This window comes from Jaculus jaculus, chromosome 3, assembly GCF_020740685.1.
Source record: "Jaculus jaculus isolate mJacJac1 chromosome 3, mJacJac1.mat.Y.cur, whole genome shotgun sequence".
Taxonomy (NCBI): Eukaryota; Metazoa; Chordata; class Mammalia; order Rodentia; family Dipodidae; genus Jaculus; species Jaculus jaculus.
This window is the reverse complement of record NC_059104.1, coordinates 131608239-131624654: the sequence shown is the minus strand read 5'-3', so window position 1 is coordinate 131624654 and position 16416 is coordinate 131608239. Positions and strand designations below refer to the sequence as shown.

Here is a 16416-nt window from a genome sequence, read left to right as displayed (position 1 = left end):
ACTCTTTCTTAACAATGTTTGTCTGCTTCTAGGGCCTCACAACTGCTACCCTAGGTTACCTAGATCAAGGGGCTTGAGGCAGAAAGGATCATGGACTTCCAATTTTGGAAAAGGGATACTCTACAAAGCCCACAACACTGCACTGTGCACCCATATTTTATTATAATGTGTTAAGTGCTTCATTTACATCTCAAGCAATTTTTGCAGGAAAGAGTACAATAAACAGCAAAAGAAATGATGATAGAGAAGTTCACCTAAATGAAAGGGTGCCCAATATTTCTTTATTCAGGTAGTATAGTTTCCCACTCAATACTACTATGGGGACAACCAATTTGTGCATTGTTACATAACAGGTACTAACCTGTTATGGAAAATTGGGGAGATCTTATTCCTTGCCAAATTGAAGTAATAATGTGGCAGGTGATAGAAGCCTTATGCAGCATTAGACATATATCATATAAGGACCCCCACAAGTCTTTTAGAGAAGGGTGATAACCCCTGAGAGAGGCATAAATGGAGCAAAAACACAGTGATGGTAATAAGACTATATGGTACATGAATAGTACAGTCACTGGCTAGAGTACCTGATGTTGACGGAGGCCCACACGAACCCTAAGTCCATAATCTCATGAATCAGCCATGCATGGCATAAGAGACTTCTTTCAAGGAGCCTTTTGAGTAACCAGATATGACAAGAGGCCAGAGAGAAAGCCAGTGGCTTTGTGACCATGCACACTTGCCAAAGGCACACATGCAGGTGGTTGGAACTAAACCTCAAAAGAGGACACAGGAGCAGGTAAGGACAAAAATCTTTCTTCAAGGACAATATCCATATGGAATATAAGAAGGTAATTCCTCCAACAAGTATGATATAGAGATGCTTCTGGACAATATCCTTATGGACTATAATAAGGTTTTCCCTCCCACAAGTACACAATGATGTAGAGATGTTGTTGAACAATGTCCTTATGGAATATAAGATGGTTCTTCCTCCCAGAAGTACATACTGATATGGAGATTCTGTTGGACAATTTCCTTATGGAATATAAGAAGGTTCTTCCTCCCACAAGTACATACTGATATGGAGATGCTGCTGGACAATGTCCTTATGGAATATAAGAAGGTTCTTCCTCCCACAAGCACATACTGATATGGAGATGCTGCTGGACAATGTCCTTATGGAATATAAGAAGGTTCTTCCTCCCACAAGTACATACTGATATGGAGATGCTACTGGATGATATCATTATGGAATATAAGAAGGTGCTTCTTCCAAAAAGTACATAATGATGTAGAGATGCTGCTGTCACAAGACAAGCCCAGAGGCACAGGAGGATGAGGTATGGTAGTTTACTTTAGTTGGGTGAAGCATTATTTCTCTCTGTGTTTCTGAGGTATTTCCAGAGGAAACAGGTGTGTGAGTCTGAGTGAATTAAGTGAAGATTTACCTTCATGGGCAGATACCTTCCAATTATTTGGGAGCTTAGAAAGAACAAACACCCCCCAAAAGCAAATACATGTTTCACTCTCTTTGAGGTAGAACAGATTTCACTTCCCTACTCAGATACAGAATTCCAGATACTCTGACCTTTGGACTCCAGAACTTACACAAGTAACAACCCTTGTCCCACAGTTTCCCAAACCTTCAGCCTCAGACTGAGAATTATTACACCACTAGCTTCCTTAGTTCTGAGGCCTATGGACTTATACTATGCAAAGCTACCTTCATCCCAGGATATCCCACTACACATAGTCTATGATGGAACTTCTCAGGCCCCTTAACCTTGTGAGCCAATTCCCCTAATAAATTTCCTCTCATCCATCCATCTAACCGTGCATGCAGGCATCCATCCATCCTAACATTTATTCATGTTTGCTATTGGATCTATTGCCTGAGACCCCTACCTAAACTAGAGGGCAAATGTAACTGTGAGAAGAGGATGAGTTGACTATTTCTGGCTCACAGTGCATATTACTCCAATTGACTCAGACAATGGCTGTTTTAGCTTCAGAGGAAAGTCATGTTTTCCCAACTGAATACCTTTGTTTCTTTCCTCCTCAAATGTTCTTAGAGTACCAGGGAGCCCGTGGCTGAGTCTAGAGCCCTGAAGTCACCAGATAAATGGCAGTTGTTACCCTGGGACCAAGCAGAGTACCTACCCCAGATGTGTTGCTCGTTCTCACAACTGAAAGACAGCCACAGGTCATAATACTCAGTCTCCTCGCCTGTAGAATGTGACTAACTTCCATTCTGATGTGACAGAGCTATTGAGAAAATAAAATAAGATAATATACATAATATGTCACTGCAAGCGTTGCAAGACATGAAGATAGATTTATGCAGGTTAATAAAACTGGAAAATAATTTGGCTCCCTTCTGCATGGCTGTTTCTCTTAACAGTCATGTTTGTTTGTTGAGTTTCTTCTATAGTTTTATTTTTGGCTGTTTTCCATTATTTTTGCTTTAAAAATAAGATATGGAGAATTATATATGCATACATATATAGGGTGTCCAGTATAATTTGTTAAAGTATATATGCATTGTAAAATTGCCAAGTTAAGCTAATTAACATTTTTATTATTTTGTACATTTATTTTTTGTGGTACTAACACTTAAAACATATGCTTTTAGAAATTTTCACTAACATAGCATATTCATATTAATGGTTAGTCAACATGTACATTTGATCTCTTGAATGTAGAAGTTTTATAACAACTAAATATTGTTCAGTTACAAAACATGATTATTTGGTCAGATCATGACACCTGTAGTAGCTCATCTTCCTATAGTGCCTCCTAATCTCCTGTTTTATGGAGATCAATTCCTGTCTTTGCCACTAGTAGGCATACTGTGCAGGAAGGCAAGAGGGCTCTTGGATCTGCCCAGCTTTTCCTAACACTTTTCTCTCCCCTCTGAAAGTTACAAGACTCTCCTTAAGGTCAGTGGTTTTGAACCTCAGAACCAACTTTCATGGGTTCACCGATGAGCTCAGAGGCTGGCTTCAGCACCAAACATCAGCAATTTTAAAGCACCCACATGGTTTCCATATTAAGTGGAGGCCTTCACCCTAGACCCTCCAGATAGGAAGGCAGTCCAAGACTTTGGCTCTGAACATACAGCACCTAGTAGGAAGATAGGCCTGGTAGTGGGAGGCACATTCTTCCCTGTTGGGAAGATTCTAGCATTAGCTTTTTTTGTTTGTTTGTTTGGTTTTGTTTTTTTCTTTTGAGATGGGGTCTTAAAACCTGACCCTGAACTCAATATGTGCTTCAAACTCATAATCCTGTTTCTATCACCAAGGACTGGTATTCTGGATGTGCATGATGCACAACTTCTATTTTTCAGTCAGGTTGAGAATGCCTAATCTGAGAATCCACAATCTTAGATGACTAGTGTGGACATGCTACCACAAGCATAAATTCTATACCTGGCCTCAAGTAATAGGCTCCAGTCACAACACAGGTACACTGAAACTTCCATATCACATTACCTTCAGCCTAGATGTGTAAGGTGTGCATGAAATAGAAATGAATTCTGTATTAAGACTTGCGTCCCACTCCTAAAGCATGTCATTATGTATATCTCAATGTACCAAAATCTGAAAAGAAAAAGAAAAAACTAACTCCCAAACACTTATGGATATTCAACCTGTGCAGAAGTTAATACAATCAATCATTTTAATCAATCACAATATGTATGCCTGTTCTTATACTACAGATTTTCTCATGCCTAAAGGAGTGCTTAAAATATGACTCATTCATATGACCTTTCATTGTCTCATTCATAATACTAATATTTTAAGGAAGTACAATGACTGTATCTTACCTTTTAAAATTAATCAAGAAATAATTAAACAGATAGATCTACTGTTCCTTATGGCTATCTATAAAGTTTGTAATATATGGAACAGGAAATATCAAACCATAACTCTACTTAGAACATGTGCTCTGCTGTATAACAAGTATTATTTTAGCTGAGTTTTGTTATTTGCAACCTAAACAAAATTTTGCATAGTACTGAACTGAGAACTAAGATTCTAAATGTTTCACTTTTTATATCAGCAACATTTTAAGCTATAATGCTCCTGAACTCATGGGAGCTAAGTAATTCTAGAAAGAATACTTAAATTTCTAATTTTAATCCCCAGAAGGCTACTAAATGCATTTAACAAACATGAATTGAGAGCCTGCTCTGAACAAGGTGCCACCAAGATATAGTAAAGGCTGATATATCAGCTCTTCCTTATGGGCCTAAAAGTCAGAAGGATGACTCTTGAACATACAATTCATTATAAGTTATAAGTCCTTGAACAGATGACAGTAGATCCTTTAACCCTTATAACATGGAGACAATTTTTATTTTTTGAGACAAATATTTTTAAGAGAAACCTTTTTTTTTTTCCTACTAGTTCTCATATAGCACTGAGCCCAGCTTTCTTTCTCTTTGATTAGTCAGCATTTGGGAAGCACTATGGAACTAATTTTGTACAGAATCATGGAGTCGAATGGGATATGACAAGGCAGGCATAGCTACATCTCTTTATTTGTACACATAAAATTAAGACTTACAAAATATGCCCAAAGTAGGCTGCCTCCAAAAGGTGAGACAGGGCCTGAGATTTTGTCTCTCTTAAGCAGAGCAGGGCCAAGCCCTCTAAAGAGTACTGTATAGGTAATGAAGGAATTGTGATGATAATGAGCACACCTAGAGATCATCCTTCAATAATCAGCACATGCTGAGGTGGGAGGCTTCCACAAAGACACTTCTGCCCTAGAGCCCAGAAGACTCTGACCTATGAGAAGGCTCTTCTGAACACACAGCCTACCAGACTGTAAATGGGATTGGGATGTCAACTTTGGTAGAAGCCTTAGGAAATCCTGTTGACATCATGTGTATAGGTACACAACAAAGCAGAGTATGCCTTGCACAATAGTTACTTTCTATTTTTTAAATATTTTATTTATTTATTTATTTATTTAAGGGGGGGCAGATAGAGAGAGAAAGAAAGAATTAGCACACCAGGGCCTCTAGCCACTGGGAAAAAAATGCTTCAGAAACAAGTGTCACCTTGTACATCTAGCTTAGGTGGGTACTAGGTACAACTGCTAAGCCATCTCCCCACCCACTTTCTTTTTAAATAACAGTTTACTTTTATTTATTTATTTATTTAAGAGAGAAAGAGGGGAAAAAGAGGCAGAGAGAGGGGAGGTAGAATAAATGAATATGAATAGGTGCACCAGGACCTCCAGCTGTTGCAAATGAGCTACAAATGCATGTGCCACCTTCTGCATCTGGCTTACACAGGTCCTGGGGAATTGAACCTGGGTTCTTGGGACTTTCTGTAAAGCACTTTAACCACTAAGCAATCTCTTCATCTTGTAGTTCCTTTCTTGTTGGGACAAAACACCTGACTAGAAGCAGCTTGTGGAAGAAATGTGGGGTTTTTCTATTGATGATTATTATTGTTTTTTTACAGCTTACAGGAACGGGAAGCTTTACATAGCAGTGAAAGCACTGCAGAAACAGACAACACTGCATTACATCTTCACATCAGCATGGAAGCAGGGAGGATGCAGCAAATGAGACCTGAGTAAGGCATGTGAAGCTGGGGCATAACACCCCACGGCTCGCCTGTAATGACATACTTCCTCTGGCAAGGCTCCATTTCCCAAAGGCTCCCAACCTTCTTAAGCAGTGCTACCAACTAGAGATTATATATTCAAACATAAGAAGCTATGGAGGAACATTTCACATTCCTACTACCTTATATTTTACCACCTCACCTTGTTTGATAAGCTAGAGTCACTGTGTCAAGAAGAACCTTGCAAACATATAGAGCTGAGAGCCAAGGTCACAAGCAGTTCCTCAGACAAAACAAGTTTTACAAAGGGAATAATCAAAAGATATATGCGGGAATTGTAACCCAACTGTGCAATTTTAGAACACAGGTTCTTATGAGACTCACTTTGGCCCCCATAAGTGCAGATCCACAAACATGTTAAACAGATAGCCAGAGAACTTTCACTCAACCTAACAAGTGACACCACATACAAAGGACCGAAGACCTTTGTAAGTATATTCCATCCCAGAAATGGCACAAAGACCTAGGCCCTTTACCACAGTCAAGCCAATGACAAGAGATGCACGTGATCCCAAAGCCCCAATCTTGCCCTAGGAATAAAAGTATTTCTGCAAGGAAACATGCTCAGAGTATAGTAGAGGAACAGGACCTAGCCTGGCCATATACCACCCCAAAGTAAAATGGCATCCTGGCTGGCAGGACCTATGGTCACCCCTGTCCACCAACACAACTTCTCTCCCTGGCAACTCCTCTCAGAACTCCACCTTCAGAATGCTAGTCTCTTACCTCTCACTCACTTCACAGTTTTTCATATAAAGGACTAATCTTGCATCGACTCTAGGAGTAGGAAAATATATTCAATAAAGATCCCAATAAATGAGGTTGTGTGGAACTGCTATCCATGTGCCCAACAGTACACACAATGTAGAAGATACAGCCTGATTCATACAAAGTTTGCCATCCATTCTGATTTCAAAGAACTTATAGTACTGTTTACCAGAGCTGCCTAATGGCCTTAAATTAACTTTAAGAATTCTTCAGCCACAGAAGTCCCATTTTTTTTTACCCCACACTTCTTTCTTCCTTCTTCCTCTATAAAAAGTCAAAGTCAAATTAACCCATCTAGTGCTTTCTTTTTTTAAATTTTTTAATTTATTTATTTGAGAGTGACAGACACAGAGAGAAAGACAGATAGAGGAATAGAGAGAGAATGGGCGTGCCAGGGCTACCAGCCTCTGCCAACGAACTCCAGATGCGTGCACCCCCTTGTGCATCTGGCTAACGTGGGACCTGGGGAACCGAGCCTCGAACCGGGGTCCTTAGGCTTCACAGGCAAGCGCTTAACCGCTACGCCATCTCTCCAGCCCCCATCTAGTGCTTTAAGGCACTATCTGAACTACCAGGGGAAAGTGGCCAACATCTCTCCAAGCAACCCAAAGTCTAAGAAACTCAGAAGCAAGCAACCTGACCCACTGCTCACACAAGTACAATAGTGACACATAGCCATGGTGAGTAACCAACTACTCTTGGATTAGCTAACAGATCCACTCAGTGTAAAGGAAAACATACCTGGAACTGGGAAACACATCAGAATCATATCCAGATAATGATCCTGCTTTCCTTAGACTATAAGAAGGTCTACACCCTTCAATTCTCTTCTAAATTAATAATGGTTATCCCATTTAACTGATACTAACTTCATTATCCATTGGAGAACCTGCTTCTCTTTTTCAGATGATTGCTGGACCTGAGGAGATAAATGACCCAATGAACTCCACCCCATCCCCAGCTGAAACCACAAAGGAATTGGGGAAATAAGTAAGTGTGAATCTGATATCAGCACAAGGGTGAAGGAGATAGACACTGAGGACACGCAACACCTACCAAACCAGAGATCCAGAGGCTCCTAAGTGCTCATCGCTGAAGTAAAGTTAAAATTCTCCCAGCATGGCTCAGAGAATTTTGCAGAAGTGGGGGTACAGGGTTATTAGAGCCACAAGTTGGGACATTTTACACAGAGACATCGGCTCTCCCCCATAACTGACTGCTGCCCCCATAATGCATGACCCACAATCCCCATGGGGTTGACCTGCATCTCCAATGAGGAGGGCTTCTTCAGAAAAGGGGCAGAGATAAGGGAAAGAATGGTACTAACATGTATTATTTATGTACTAAATATGTCCATATCTAATAAAAAACCATCAAAGTCAAAGCAAGTTCATCCAAGCAATGCTTTCAGTGGTAAGTGTAATCAGTAACTAAATCAGCTGACAAAAGAGAGGCTGGGCTAGTGATAAGGCAAATGCATTGTTTACAATTTCTTATACTGCAGTGATTTAGCAATCTTCAGAATTTAAGAACTCCCTACATGTGTTCATTCACCTGCTCTACCAGAGAGCTTACACAGAGACCAGAGAGGTTTTCTAACCACAAGGCCACCTGTTATTGCACCCAAGGTCACATAACTGGTTACCAGGTCCAAGTGGCATTCTGTCCTATTTACTTTAACTGCCCAATGATGATTCTTTCAAAAAATAAAATATTTAAAAGACAAATATCCCAATTCATACATTTTTTTAAAAAATTGGACTAGAGATGACTCAGCAGTTAAGGCACTTGCTAGTAAAGCCTTAAAACCCAAGTTTGATTCCCTAATACCCAAGTAAAGCCAGATGCACAAGGTAGTACATGTGTCTCAAGGCTCTGGTGCACCCATTCTTTCCCTCTCCCCAACTCTGCTTGGGCATGGTGGTACACATCCTTAATCTCTGTGAGGTGGAGGTAGAAATATGTCTATGAGTTCAAAGCCAGTTTGAGACTACATAGTGAATTCTGGATTAGCCTGGGCTGTAGCAAGACCCTACCTCAAAAAAAAAAAAAAAGTTATCTATGTATATTTTGGATGTTGATGAGATTTTTAAGCCATGAAAAATTATACACAAAGTTGTGTTGTTCACATTTCAGTAAATCTGTGGTTCAAATGTGACCTGAGTATGCCCTATAGAAGTTCATATGCTAGACGCTTAGATGGACCTTAGTGTGGCTGTGTTAAGGTGGCAGAGCCATGAAGAGGTACAGTCTGGGCAAGGTTTAAGAAGTAATTAGGTCACTGGTATGTGCCCTCAGCAGTGTTAATGCAGGTCTCAGGGAGTGAGTTAGTTCTGCAGAGATCAGGATTTTATAAAGTGAAGTTAGTTCATGCATTTGTCAAATTCTGCCACATTGTAAAAGTCAAAGGGACTCTCCCCACTAATCTTGGACTTTTGCCTCTGAAACTATGGGCCAAATTAAGTCTCTTGTAACACCTATTATTCAGCTTCAGATGTTTTATTTCAGCAACAGAAAATAAGCACAGGCAATATACTACCTTCAAGATTTAAATCATGACAGGAATGGCCAAGAAATGGACTTTATGCATGAGAAGGTTTTTAGAACCTGAAATAAAAGGGTATAGCATTAGCTTTGGGGGTGGTAGTAGTGGAGGTTTAGGAGAGAAGGACATGTCATGTTTTAATACAACATATACTGGGCAGCCTCTTCAACAAGGACATGTCCTGAACATGTGTCAGAACCAGGACAGGCCAATGTAAGCAATGAGCAGTTCAATTCTTTCTGGGATGCTATGTTGGCTCAGGGAATAACAGACCTGGAGTAGCAATGCTCCACCTGATGAGGTGGCGCCAGAGACAGATGCCTGCTCTCCTTTCATGAAGCTTCTAAACTTTGTCTCAGTAAAGGAGAAATGGTCTAACCTCACAGTGGGATAAGTGTGTTATCCAAAACCACATGAAAACTGCAGCAAGCTAATAAAATAATTGAATGAAACACTGAGCAGTCATGGAAATGAGTTGAAAAGGTCTAATTTTGGGGCTGGAGAGATGGCTTAGCAGTTAAGTGCTTGCCTGTGAAGCCTAAGGACCCCAGTTCGAGGTTCAGTTCCCCAGGTCCCACGTTAGCCAGATGCACAAGGGGTTGCATGCATCTGGAGTTCATGTGCAGTGACTGGAGGCCCTGGAAATGAGTTGAAAAGGTCTAATTTTGGGGCTGGAGAGATGGCTTAGCAGTTAAGTGCTTGCCTGTGAAGCCTAAGGACCCCAGTTCGAGGTTCAGTTTCCCAGGTCCCACGTTAGCCAGATGCACAAGGGGTTGCATGCATCTGGAGTTCATGTGCAGTGACTGGAGGCCCTGGCGCGCCCATTCTCTCTCTCTCTCTCTGTCGCTCTCAAATAAATAAATAAAAATAAAAAAAGAAAAGGTCTAATTTTATGTTTCATAAATCAACACTACAGCTCATTGTAAGGAATACTGAGAAAGAATAAACTATACTCAAATAGAAAACATCTCCTTGGGAGAAAAAAACTCAAAATCTTATTACCATGGATGATAAAGAGCTTCACCCCTCCCAAAGTATCCTGAAGGTAGCTCCCCTTGAACTGTTCCGTCATAGCCATATTAAGATCACCCTGTTCCTAGTCCAATATATAAACCTCCTGGGGACACAGCAATCTTCTAAAGGGCAAGAAAAATTCTCCTTACAGGGCTCAAGGGTAAAAATTTTAACTTAATTATAAAAAGGGAGCCTTTATATTGTATTTCCCTTTCAGGTTCCTTCTAAGCAGAATATTCTGTGGTCACCATTAGTGATAGAAAGCTTCCTAAGTGAGCTGGTGACACTTGTTTTTATGTCTAGTGGTTCTTTCCCATGGCCATTTAAAGGGCTCAGAGTAAAAAGCAGAAAGCTGAAAAATGAGTTATTCCTATTTTCTCCCTTGAAATGGGTAACTTGGCTTTTCCCATAGTTTCAAAGGGGTAATAATATACCTAGACAGGGCATCTGGACAGTCCTTTATTAGGGCATCCCTTAAACTCCTTTCTTTTTAAGACATGAGTGGTCTGTTTGCATGGGGGCTCCCTGAGGTGTTGTCAGTAACATAACCAAACACTACAATAACATCTGAGCCATGGCATATGCTCCTAACAGCTCATGAAGGTGACCTAAGCAGGAGATGGCTTGCCTGATCTGTGCTTTGAAGAGGCCTATCCTCACAAGAAACACATAGTTGAAGAACCCCTCGTAAACTTACATTGATATTAATCACATTTCAATTAAAAGCATAGTGGTCACCTTTCTCCTGTTTTCATTTTCTAGGAACATAGAGATGTATATTGATTAAACATTTGCTTTTTTCCATCAATAAGACCTTTGAGGCGAATAACTCTGGTGAGGAAATCAAGTAGGGCCCCTTGGGAAGTACCACAACATAAGAACCTAGGGTTTAAATCTGTTTGGAATGAAAACCAAAGTAAATGTTATGGGGAAAGGGTTTCCAGAGGTTGCTCTAGATGACATGGTTGTACCTCACAAGTATATGAGACCAGAGGTCCCTGAGGACAACTCTTGTTTCCCCAACCCAACACACTTGAGAACCCTAAATCCTCAGACTCAAGGTGTCCTAAGAACTAGCAACCATTCTCCAAAGACATGGAGTGATTACAGCAATTTCTATCCTCTGAAAGCAGGTTCACATTCCGGATATCCCTTTCTCTGGCCATCCAAGCATGTGCTTTCCCCCTCAAGTTTCCATCTTTCGGGTATCCAGTGGTTAACATGGGGGTTCAGTGTACACACACACCTCACATATACACTTGGCAATCCTCCCCCAAGGTGGCTCAGCTAGGGGTACCATGAAGACACAACTAGCACGCCCCCTGCTGGCTCGGCAGGAGCTGACTCATCCAATCTTCTGTGGGCCTAAGGCACGGATGAATGACCTTAAGATTTAAAGGGACACAAAGAAAAGGTAAGGCTACTTTGGCTTCTTAGAAACTGAAGACATGAAATCAACATAGAAGGGGAAGGTGGAATCTTTCAAATGAATTTTAAAAATGTTTTAGAAAACACGCGATTAATCCCTAAAAATTAAGAGGAAACACTTGCACATTTGTATTTTCATGAACACTACAGTGAATTAAATCAAAAACATCATTATGAATATTTTCACAGATCTACAGTGGACAGATTCCTTTCATGAACTCAATCTTCAGAGCTCAGTCCAGAGCCCCATAAACCAATCCTTCTGTCCTTGACACTTTAATTACAAGTATCTTAGGTACCTCTAACAAGCTGAAGTTCTCAAAGCAACTACATGCAGCAGGAGCAATATCACAGAAAACCAATCTGTTTGGGACTAGTTTCTATACAAGGCCAATCTCACTCAGGCATGCCATTGTGAAGCAAAGTAATACCATCAAGGGGTCAGAGGCCATGAAGTGTGTTGACTGCTCACTTAGGGGAAGATGTTCCCTCCTCTTCTCCACCAAGGCCCTTTGAGGGCCTCAGAATGATTTCCCAAAGGGACACCTGTCACTCAGAATCTAGGCCTTAGCAAAACTTCATAAAACAATGATTTCTACACACTGAAATTCTGAACACCAATGGTCTACAGTAAACCACTATTTTCACATACTTTCCCACACCAATTCAAATGTTTCACAGTCCTAACCAGATTCAGACATAGGTTAGCATATGGTATTAAATTCCTTGCAGACCCAATATGATCACACTAATAATTCAAGAAATCCTTACTGTGACCAATTAGAAACTGTCATTAATTATTAAATATAAGAACATCAATATTTTTGTTCCTTATTGAACAATACAATAGGCTTAGGTAGACTGTCCAGGGAACTAGCTGCTTCTGTTCCCATGAGTTGGTACTAATGGAACACTCCCACAAGAAAATGTTCTGCTGGCATTTAGAAGAATTTTCCTCAGAACTTGGTATGCTGTGAAGATCTCCAGCCTCCACATTCCCTGGACTCTCTGTGGGGTGGTCTTGAAGCCGGGTGAGACACAACTTTTGGGGTAGCCCCAGTGAAGTGATACCTTATGCCCAGGGATAGATCTTTCTCAGGCATACCCTAGAAAGGGGTGATTGAAGAGACCGAGATTTGCAGATTTGTCTGAAAAGACAGGCCTTGCTGTTCACCTTCTCATTAGAGCATTTAAAAATATGATCCTCTTACAACTCACTTTCATTTAGAGGTAGGGCAAGCGAGAATACATGACTTTTCCCTGAATCTGTGGACTGTGGATGGAGTGATTCTCAGATCTGTTGGAATCTAACAAGTTTCCCTTCAGCCAGTCTTAAATGTATGAATTTCAAAGCCAATATATAAAAACTGTACTTCTGTGAGGTTTTGGAGTTTGGAGAGCAAAGACAAATCCATTTCATTGCAAAGATTCCCAAAGGGCTGCAAATAGCTGCACCAGGCGGGAGGAGGGTACACTTGAGCGGTGGTGTCCAATGAAGGAAAGTTTTAGTTAATGATGACATCACTGACATCTCCCAAATTTAAAGGAGCACTTAAAGCACAGCAGATGGAAATTTTCCCCCTCCACTGAAGAGATACTGGGGAAGGCCGCCGGGTTCACAGCCAAATCGCACCAAGGGTTTCACCGCTGTCCAGCTAGACCCCGCGGAGCGAGCCAGCAGGCGAGCGGTGCGCGGGGCCGCGGCGCCCCACGCAGCCACAGCCCTGCGCCCGCGAGCGGCCTCGCGTGCAGTGCCGGCCGGGCCCTGCGCACACGACCGAGGGACCCCCGACGCGCGCGCACGGACCGAGGGCCGGGTCCCCGCGCCTGTCATCACGTTCCAGTGCGGACAGCGCCGGGTGAGGAGACCGCTGCCCGACCCGGAGAGCGCGCCGCGCCCTGCCCGCGAGTCGCGCACGGCACCGGGCCGGAGGAGCCGCCGGCCGCGGCGCCCACGGGGTCCGGAGCAGAGCCCGCAATGCAGACGCGTCGGCCGCCCCAGCACGCCCCCCGCGCTCCGGCCCGCACCCACCCGGCCCGGGAGTCCACCTGCCTCGCGGCGGAGCGCCCCCGCGGCCGCCGGCGCACCTGCCTGCCTCCGCTCCGGCCGCCCGGCCCGGCCCCGCCGGCAGCACCGCGGCCAGCGCCGGCTCTCACCTGCCGCGCCGTACGCGCTGCGCCGCGCCGCCCGTCTGCAGCGCCGCAGTCGCCGCTACCCGACTTCCATTTTCTCTCGCCTGAGAGGAAAGCCGCATCAGCTGTTCGGCTCCCGCTCGGGTTCCGCGGCCCCCTCCCCAGCTGCCGCTCGCGGTCCCGGGGGCCTCTCCTCCCCCGCCTCCTCCAGCGCCCGCTCCGCCCCTCGTGCCCCTCCGCTCCGCCCGCGGCCCCGCGCGCGCCCGCCCCCTGACGTCACCGGCCGCGGCCGCGCCCCGCCCCCGCCCTCCGCGAGCGTGCGCGCGCCGCGCCTCGAGCGGGCCCCAGAAGCGCGCGTGCTCGCGACCAGGACCCGAACCCACCCCTCCCGCCCCAACCCGTCCCCGGTGATGCTCAGTGATCGCGCGCCCGACCGCAACCCACATTTGCGGTTCTGGTCGCCCTCTTCCACCGTGTCTTGGGATTACAGGAAGGCCGTTTACCCACCTTTCCTGCCTTTGCTTCTGCCTCTCCGCAGGGTTTGAGTCCACCTCTGGTTTCTTCCTCAGGGCTGCCTAAGTGTCCCAAACTTTGTTCCATGCTCCCTGTCTGGGTTCCAATACTGAGCCCTTCTCCGGAGACTTAGACATCCTATTGAATCAGTTTGGTGACCTTTTCCTGTTCCTTGGCTTAATGCCTTTTCACGCTATTGCTTAAGACATTTCAAGTTCTGCCCATTTCTGTCTGTCCCCTCTTGGAGTAGCCACGCCCCTTATTACAAGTCAAACATAGTGCCCCGAATAGCACCGGGATGCTTTTTTATTTTTTGTCTGTTTTATTCCTGTTTAAGGGCTTTTGCGTGGTTTTAACACTATTTGACTTGAAATTAGCATTCAGTAAAGTTATTATTTTTTAAATATGAAAGCCTATGATTTTAAACAACTGGATATCTTTAAGCAGCATAATCAGGATATATCAAAGAAAGAAGTCCCTAGTATTACCCGTTTAAAGCCATATCCTCACCAAGCTCTAAACTCTGGCAATTGCTTATATATCATTACAGTTTTGTCATTGTTGAGATGTCTACACTGGAAATTATGCTACAGAAAAGCACATGAAAACTGACTCTATGCCTTTATGATCTGTCTTTGTGTTCCATAGATCAGTAGTCCTTTCTATTATTGAGTACTGTTGTGATTGATCTTGATTAGGTTAAGAAGAACCTAGGAGCTCATCCCTGGGTGTGTCCATAAAATTACTTTTAGAGAAGATTAACTAAGGGGAAAAGACCCACCTGGTACAAATGGAATAAATGGGGGAAAGAAAAAGCTCTAGTTACAGGGATTCTGTCTCTGCATCCTGGCCTCCAAGATGTGAGCTGCTCTGCCTTGCTCTTGGGGTCAGGATGGGGTGAAACTTAAAAACTGTGTCCCAACATAGATCTTTACCCATTTTAACTCATTTCTGTCAGATATGTGTTATAGCAACATAATGCTGGCTAACACAAATTCTGTCTTATCATCTGTGCCTCATCCACTGAAGAGTGTTTGGGTTCAGGAGTTTATATAGACAAATATTTCAAATTAGTTGGGTGAATACAGATCAACATAGATATAAGTGCTCCCAGATGCACAATGGTATTGCACTTGTAAAACCCATTGTAACTTGAAAAATCACAAGTTGAAAATGCCTTTAATACACCTACCTTCTAAGCATCATAGCTCTTAGGCAACAGCACACCCTATAGAGTATGTTGGTCATTCCTATGATCTGGAGGTTACTCAGAGAGGAGACCCCTGCTACTGTCCATCACTGTGGGACTAACCAAGAATGGAACAAACTTTAAATTTTTAAGTACTGTTTGTACTGACTGTATATCTTTTGCATCATTGTAAAGTAATAAATAAATAAAAACTTAATTGGACATTTTTAGGGAGGGCTTATATTTGTAAGTATAAACCTGGATTTAATGTATATAATGTCTGTATATGAGACATTTGGATATATATATATATATATATATATATATATATATATATATATATATATATATCTGTGGTAGTTTGATTAAGCTGTCCTGCATAAACTTAGGTGTTCTGAATGCTAGGTTCCCAGCTGGTAGAGATTTGGGAATTAATGCATCTTGTCTTGGAGGCAGTGTATTGTTGGGTGCAGGCTTGTGGCTTATAGCCAGTTTCCCCTTGCCAGTGTTTGGCATATGCTCCTGTCACTCTCGTCCACCTTATGTTGGCCAGGGGGTGATGCCCACCCTCTGTTCATGCCATCATTTTCCCCTGCCATCATGGAGCTGACCTTTGAGTCTGTAAGCCAAAATAAACCCTTTTTTCCTATAAGCTGCTTTTGGTGGGGGTGATTTCTGCCAGCAGCGCAAACCTGACTGCAACAATATAGTTGGTACTAGGAGTGAGGTTGCTGCTAGACACCTGACTGCATTGCTTTGGCCTTTTGTAGTTGATTTTCAAGGGGAATGTGGAAGGATTTGAATACTCGGCCTAAGAAATGCCTTGAAGTTCTATAAGTACAGCTTGATGGATTATTATGGTCAGAGTTGCAAGCCCTGAGTGCAGTAAGAACCATGGACTGCAAGATTTGGTTTACAAGGGAAAAAGGAGCTTTGTCTGGACTTGGATAGAAGCAGTTTGTATGAGAGGCTTGCTGTTATGGCCATGAGACGTTGGCAGGGTTGCATTGCATAGAAATGGACTGGTTTGAGCAGAGAGATTTGGCACAGAATAAAATGAAATCTATGGGTGAAACTGCTGCCTGTTCAGGTGCGATTTAGAGACTACAATCATTGACATTGGGCTAGCTTACCTGCATTGGAACCACAGACAGAATTCAGTCTTTTGAAATTGCCTGAGTACA

At 42.9% G+C, this 16416-nt stretch overlaps 1 protein-coding gene across 2 annotated transcripts in view; it reads right to left on the bottom strand.

Annotated features, from left to right (window-relative positions):
• Window positions 1-13629, bottom strand: part of Otud7a (OTU deubiquitinase 7A) — a 302377-nt gene extending 288748 nt beyond the window's left edge. The window contains exons 1-2 of one of the 2 annotated variants that reach the window (XM_045145981.1): window positions 11216-11241; window positions 2161-2265 (exon numbers count right to left, since the gene is read on the bottom strand). The gene's annotated coding sequence lies outside the window, so the exon portion shown is untranslated. Of the gene's footprint in view, window positions 1-2160; window positions 2266-11215; window positions 11242-13554 lie in introns of those variants that run through there. The other variant, XM_045145985.1, reaches the window with a different exon arrangement.
• Between the last annotated feature and the right edge of the window lie 2787 nt (window positions 13630-16416).